The sequence below is a fragment of the Rosa chinensis genome, chromosome 3, assembly GCF_002994745.2.
Source record: "Rosa chinensis cultivar Old Blush chromosome 3, RchiOBHm-V2, whole genome shotgun sequence".
Lineage (NCBI taxonomy): Eukaryota > Viridiplantae > Streptophyta > Magnoliopsida > Rosales > Rosaceae > Rosa > Rosa chinensis.
The window spans coordinates 27,855,876-27,863,344 of record NC_037090.1 but is presented as its reverse complement, the minus strand read 5'-3'; positions in this window follow the sequence as shown (position 1 = coordinate 27,863,344).

Below are 7,469 nucleotides of genomic sequence, written 5' to 3'. Positions count from 1 at the left end.
TGACTATTTCAAAGGCACATCACTCGTTTTGCAAAGCCTGCTCTTTAGCAAAAACAGGATCGAGACCTTCCTAAGCTAAAGATACAAAACAAAACATTCCATTCTTACAAAGGATACAAAGAGATGTCTGTGGACCTATCCATCCAGAATGCGGACCATTCAAGTACTTTATGGTTCTGGTGGATGCTTCGACAATCTGGTCATATGTCGTTTTGTTATCCACAAGAAATGCTACAATACTCCTAGCACAGATTATACATTTAAGGGCTCACCACCCCGATCACCCTTTCAAGTCTATAAGGCTTGATAATGCTGGAGAGTTTACATCAAAAGCATTTGATGATTATTGCATATCTATTTGGATCGATGTAGAGCATCCTGTACCCCATGTGCATACACAAAATGGTCTCAGAGAAGCCACCATCAAAAGGCTACTGATGGTGGCTAGGGCATTGGTTATGCGCACCAACCTGCCTATATCTGCATGGGGTTATGCAATATTGCACGCAGCTTTACTTATTCGTTTCAGACCCACTGCTAGCCAACCATTTTTTGCATACCAGTTGGTAACTGGATATGAGCCTGACATTTCACACTTACGCATATCTGGTTGCGCAGTATATGTGCCTATTGCGCCCCCACAGCACACTACACTGGGTCCTCAGAGATGATTAAGTATTTATGTTGGATACGAATCCCCAACAATTATCCGCTATTTGGAACCCTTGACAGGCGATCTCTCTACCGCTAGATTTGCGGATTATCACTTTGATGAGACAGTCTTCCCGTCGTTAGGGGGAGATAGGAAAAAGGATTTTCCAAGGGAATGACAGGAATTGTCGTGGTTTGTCCCCACTTTGTCTCATTTTGATCCCCGCACTTCACAAAGTGAAAGTGAAGTGAAAAGAATAATCGATCTTCAGAACGTAGCAGATTCGATGCCTGATACATTTACTGATATCGCAAAAGTGACGAGATCACATATACCAGCTGCAAATGTGCCTGCAAGGTTAGAAGTCACCAACAACGGGCACGGTGCCGCAGATAGAGACACTGAAACCGCACTTAGTGGAGGTGTGGTTGAGGCCGTGGCTCCCCAAGGAAGAGGGGGAGGTCACTTGGTTCGATTGACACTCACCCAAGGAAGAAGAGGGTGAGTAAGGCACAAACCAATCATCAATGTATAGAATTCCTCTCATGAGATTATCTCTGATTATAGTTATGTCCATGAATCAATACTGGAGGACACTCCGATGTTTGAAATGATTCCAGAGAACAAAGAAATCTCAAAGGATTACGAGAGTGCGTATGAGTTGATAGAAAGATCTTCCATACACATTGATGATATATACTGTTGCTCAATGAATCATAGAGCACGATGATATCGAACCACGCTCTGTTGAAAAATGTCAACAAAGAGCAGATTGGCCTAAATGAAATAAACCAATCCAGGTAGAATTAGATTCTCTGACAAAGGGACAGGTATTTGGTCAGGTAGTGCTAACCCCACCAAGTGTAAAGCCTATAGGACATAAATGAGTCTTTGTCAGAAAGTGTAATGAGAAGAATGAAGTCCTGAGGTACAAGGCTTGCCTTGTGGCGCAAGGTTTCTTACAACGCCCTGGAATTAACTACGAGGAGACATACTCTCCCGTAATGGACGTTATAACGTTCCTTTACTAGGTTAGCTTAGTAGTTTCCGAAGGACTGGAAATGCAACTTATGGATGTGGTTACTGCATATCTCTATGGGGATCTAGATTCAGAGATATATATGAAAGTGCCTGATGGCCTTACATTATCCAAGTCAAGTGACTCTAAACCACGGAGTGCGTTTGGAATTAGGTTGAAACGCTCACTTTACGGATTAGAACAATCCGGGCGGATGTGGTATACCCGTCTAAGTGACTACATGATTAGGAAGGGATATAAGAACGATGAATTATGCCCCTGCGTATTCATTAAAAAAAACAAGTTCCGGATTTGCAATTGCAGCAGTATATGTCGATGATATGAACATAACAGGTACTCTTGATGAAATGAGAGAAACCGCGAGCTATTTGAAATCCGAATTTGAGATGAAGGATCTTGGGAAAACTCGATTCTGTCTAGGCCTTGAACTAGAACACCGAGTTTGTGGAATACTAATCCACCAGTCTGCATATGTCCAAAAGTCAGGCGATATAACATGGACAAAGCACACCCTGCTAGCACTCCCATGATCGGTCGAAGTTTGGATGCAAGGAAAGATCCATTTCGTCCAAAGGAAGATGACGAAAAGGTGTTGGGAGCTGAAATTTCCTATCTAAGTGCAATAGGTGCATTATTGTACTTAGCCCAATTTACTGGACCAGACATTGCATTCTCAGTGAACTTGTTAGCTACATTTAGCTCAGCGCCAACGCAGCGTCATTGGAATGGTATCAAGAACATTTTCTGATACCTAAAGGAACCATTGACTTGGGACTGTTCTTTCCCTACAGAGAGACAAGAGGGACCGCAGATGGAACTGCAATCCCTAAAGGAAATGTTGATGGCAAAAGCGCCACTCCCTACACCTAAACGCCAAATGACGTTTCGGTTGGTTTTGCTGATACTGGGTATCTCTCTGACCCACATAAAGGTCATTCCTAACCTGGTTATGTATTTACCAGTGGGAACATGACGATATATTGGAGATCAACCAAGCAAACCCTTGTGGCTACCTCCTCGAACCACTCAGAGATCATTACATTACTCTACATGAGGCAGTTTGTGAGTGTGTATGGTTAAGAGCTATCATCACACATGCTCGAAGGACTAGTGGTTTAAGTTCTACCACTGAAGAGCCTACTTACATTAATAAAAATAATGCAGCTTGCATCGAACAGATGAAGCTAGGGCATATCAAGGGTGATAATACAAAACACATATCGCCAAAGTTTTTCTACAATCAGCAACAACAGTCCCTCCTCAAGATTCAAGTGAATCAAGTAAGGTCTGAGGAGAATGTGGCAGATTTCTTCACCAAATAATTGCCTAAGGCCATATTTGAGAAACATGTGAAAAGCATAGGAATGCGAAGACTTTCCAAGCTCCCCTGATTAATGTAAGTATCAGAGGGAGGTGTAGACGTCAGGGGGAGTCTAACACACACATGTCATACTTAAATGTAAAAGGTGCGTTGTGCTCTTTTCCTTCGACCAAGGTGTATTTTTGTCTCACAGGGTTTTTATTGTTACTTGGCAAGGTTTTTAGTGAGGCAACAACTCATGCACCATTTCGTCTTTGACTTGGCACAAGGGGGAGTGTTAAAGGAAAAGCACATTATGTGCCTTCGTCAAAGAAACAGACAAAGAGCGAATCAAGCAATTACAAATCACAGCTCAATCAGCATTTAGTATCATCAATGTAATTGATATTTCCGTTGTAATCTTATCCCTATATAAAGGGGTTATGAATGAAATGAGTAGACCATTCCAATCCATTTTTACTTTTACAAGTATCATTGCATCTTACATTTCCCTCAAGATATTATATTTGTACTAGGTATATATCAAAAGTGCAAATGTATCATGCACAAAATATCAATTTTTGACCTAGCGCTCTGCTAGGGTTATCGTTGGCCTCCTCCATCGACAAAATTCTTAAACCTTCCAGACCTCTTTGTTCATGGCCATTGCTAGCCTTGTGGCTACCTCTCTATTTCTTCTTGCTGTTTTCGATCTGGCACTAGGTGTTCCGCCTTGGATGGGGATGTCTGGGGGTGCTAGTTGGGCTATGGCTGATCTGAAGTCGAGCTCCAAGGGAGTTGAGCTATATTGGTTTAAGGCGGATCAACGTGTCTGGATCGTGGATCGTGGTTGACTGGTTGGCATCGGTTTGGATCTTGGATCGCAGACGCCTTGGTGTGGGTTCCCTGGGGTTGCTGTTTGGGATGGTAGGTTTGATGTTTGGGTGGCTGATCTAAGACTGTGCTCTAATGGTGTGGTTCTGGTAGGGTTTGTATTGGATCGGCGCGACTGGGTTGTGGATCGGGGTCGTCTGACTTCCGACGGTGGTAGGGAGCCTGGAGTGATGGGTTGGAGGCAGCAGTCGAAGCACTGGTGTCCTCTTCTTGTTACACTGGTGGCTATGGTATTCAGGTTTCCCGATCTGAGTGGTGGCGTCGTGATAACGATGGGGAGCATGGAGGCAAGACTAGCGATGGTTTGTGGCGGATTGGTGGTGCGGCTCGTGATGTCAGCGTTGCTATAGAGGATGCAAGCCTTGGTTTGGATTCGACGTCTGGTGGTGATGACTAGGGCGAGGTGGCTATTGCTGACGGAGTCGGAAATGGCTGCATGGACGGGTGAGATGGATGTGGAGGTGGTGGTTGGTGCGGCGGCGTTGCCATTGTCTCCATTGCTCCACTCAAACTATGGATGGACTGGGCCACTTGGGCTTTGGAATGCTTTGTGGGCTTTTTTCTTGGGCTCACTGAATTAGGGAGTGGGAATCCACCTTTTTGTGGGTTAGAACGGAATGGGTCTTTATGACCCATAGTATTGTTTAATTTTTGTTTGGATCGCAAAAACCAGTGCCTTAGTTGTTTCCCTTTTATGTCTGCTTCGAGGTTTCTTGGTTTTTGTTAGAATAATGGTGCGTGGATTTCCTAAAAGGTGGGTGTACTCGGGATTTTTTGAGATTTTATTCTTCTAGAATAGGGTTTCTTGAGGTTCTAAGGAACGATTGCTTTCTGTCGACCCCATAGGGGTGTTTCGTTTTTGTACTAGCTGAATCTAATGAAAGGGCTGACCTATTTTCTCTCAAAAAAAAAAAAATGTATCATGCACAAGGTAGTGAAAAAAAAGCAAGGTAGTTTTAATATTGTTCCTAATCAAAAAGTGGTTTTAACATTAAACCCATACCTAATTAAAAGGTAAATAATATGAAAGAGAATTGAAAGAAAAAGATAACGAGAGAGCGTTAGATATAGAAATTTACTTAAAATTTGAATTTTTTTAAAACTTGTGAAATCTAACCTACAAATAAGTATGAATGTGAAATAAAAACGTATAATCAAATTCTAGAACAAATATTGACTAACATCATAATCGATTTATATCGAAGGTAAGCAAAAACTTCTTACCAAGTCCATAATAAAGGTAGCTATGAATTGAAGAAGTCGGGTTAGTAAGAAATGAAGATGAGCTAAAAAGCGAGAAGCCCACAAAAAATACAGATATGAGAAAAAAAATAAGGGTGGTTCTAATTGGACCTCCAAATTTGATATTTGGACTTCCAACTTTTTTCAATTATTGATAGACTTTGTCAAATCATATGAAAAGACAAATAAGGACAAAGAGAGAAAAATGAAAAAAAAAAACAAAACAAATGCTCTTCTAACCTCCCCAAATATAACATTCAATTTTTTTTTTTTTGGAATTTCTTTATATTGCCTATGTAGTTTTATAATTTACTAAAATAATAATTATCATTTAATACAAAAGTAAATTCGAAATAATCTGATATGAAATTTTCTTAAATTAAATTCATTCAATATTATGATATAGTTAGTACTCGTTCTTTCAACCAAAAACCCTTGAAATCCTTCTTTTAACAAATTTATAGGGATTTTAGCAACATATCTGGATCGAGAACGAACTCTCTGATTAATTTTGGTGGAGGAGAGACCTATTCATAAGAGAGCAATATCATATGATTTTGATTCATTCTTCTTCTCGTGGTTGAAGATTCAGATAAAAAGTAGAATAACAAATTGTTGTATCTCATGTTCAAGGGTGTTTTGGTAAAGATAAGAATGTCTACTTAGCTTTTCAAGTATTCTAAAAAGCAAATTAGAGGTGTAATAAGTATGAGAGGTCCAAATAGCAAATTTGGAGGTCCAACTAGAACCACCCAAAAAATAAAGAAATGAGAAGCATGTGTTGGAAAAAAGATAGCCATGGAATAAGGAGAGGAGGATAGAGATGATTCAATTTTGGTAGGAAAAAGAAGGAAACGTTGGGATTGTTAGGTGTTTAAATCAATATATAAAGATTTTATAAAAGTTAATGCACTAATAATAAACTTTGATTAAAAATAATAATATTAGGAAACCTTGTTTAGAAAATAAATTAAATTCTTTATTCCATGAAATCTTGTTTGACATATCTTATTATGTCAATTATGATGACAATTTATCGCAATTTATTACAAATGGTATAATAGGAATGCAAGAATATACAATTAATTGGACAAAACTGAAAAGGAAAAAAATTATATGTGGCAGGTGAATCATAAGACCGTAATTAACAAAAAAATTCGACTGTTTTTCATCCAATATAGAGTATGAATTTTGTGTGGCAAGTGAGTCATAGGATTGCAATTAACAACACCTGAGCTCGTCTGATAATGAAGACGACGATAAGGATTCGAGATCCATGACGGGGAAAATAGGATGGTCAGGCTGTAATTTCTCCAAGTCCATGAGGGTTATACTCTGTATTTAAAAAATCTTATTTAATTCTATGCTAAGCTGCTTCTACTTTTCTTTTTACCTATTTTCCATCATATGCTTCTGGCTTAGAAAAGCCTTGACTTAAATAGAAAGTATATGATTTCACCTTTACCAAACACCTGCAAGTTAATTGCTTATAAGTGGAAGAGCTAAAAAAGTCCTTGAAACATAGCCTTAGCTAGTCCTCTTAATAGCCCTTAACCATTTATAGGGCTCTTGTTGAAGATCAAAATAGGGCCAACGAGTAACTATCTTAGCATACAACGCTTGAAGAAGTCCATGAATCATTCACACCTTCAATCATACGTAGGCACCCACAAGAACCATCTTATAGTTGACGTTCCAAGGGCTACAAATAAGAACTCTTTCCCTCTGATCAAAGAAGAAACGCACGTACTACTGATGAATCCACCTACGCCAACTTAGATGGTAAACATGCAAACATATTTCATCTGACCCATTAATGTTGTCAATATTGAAGAGAGACATACAAAAAACCATGAAACCTAAATTTAGAAGAAAACTTTGGGAGAGTATCATGGTTTAAAATCTCTTAAGAAACAACTATTAAATTAATAATCTCTTAAGGCTAGGTCTGGTGGTATTAGCGCTTACAGCATTTTGCAAATGAAATGCCTTGAGTTCAACTCATAGAGTACTAGTTGTTGTACATTCTTATTTCTAAGATATCAGTCATTGAAACATCTATATCGTGAAGTCATATAATTGAGGATATCAACTTTTTCCTTGAGATGTTAGTTGGCTCTTCTTTGAAACATGTGGATCATGAAGCCATGGAATGAGTCCCTTGATAGAGGATATCAATTCTTCCCTTAACAAAAGATTAGCAGCATTGATTGAACAGAGTGAGTCCCAAAGATCATTTAACTTGGATATGGAGTTCCTATACCTTGGAATTAAGGAACCTTGGTGAAGCTACAGTCAAAGGCTAAATATATCCATCTTGTTTAAGTAAATCCAGAATATGT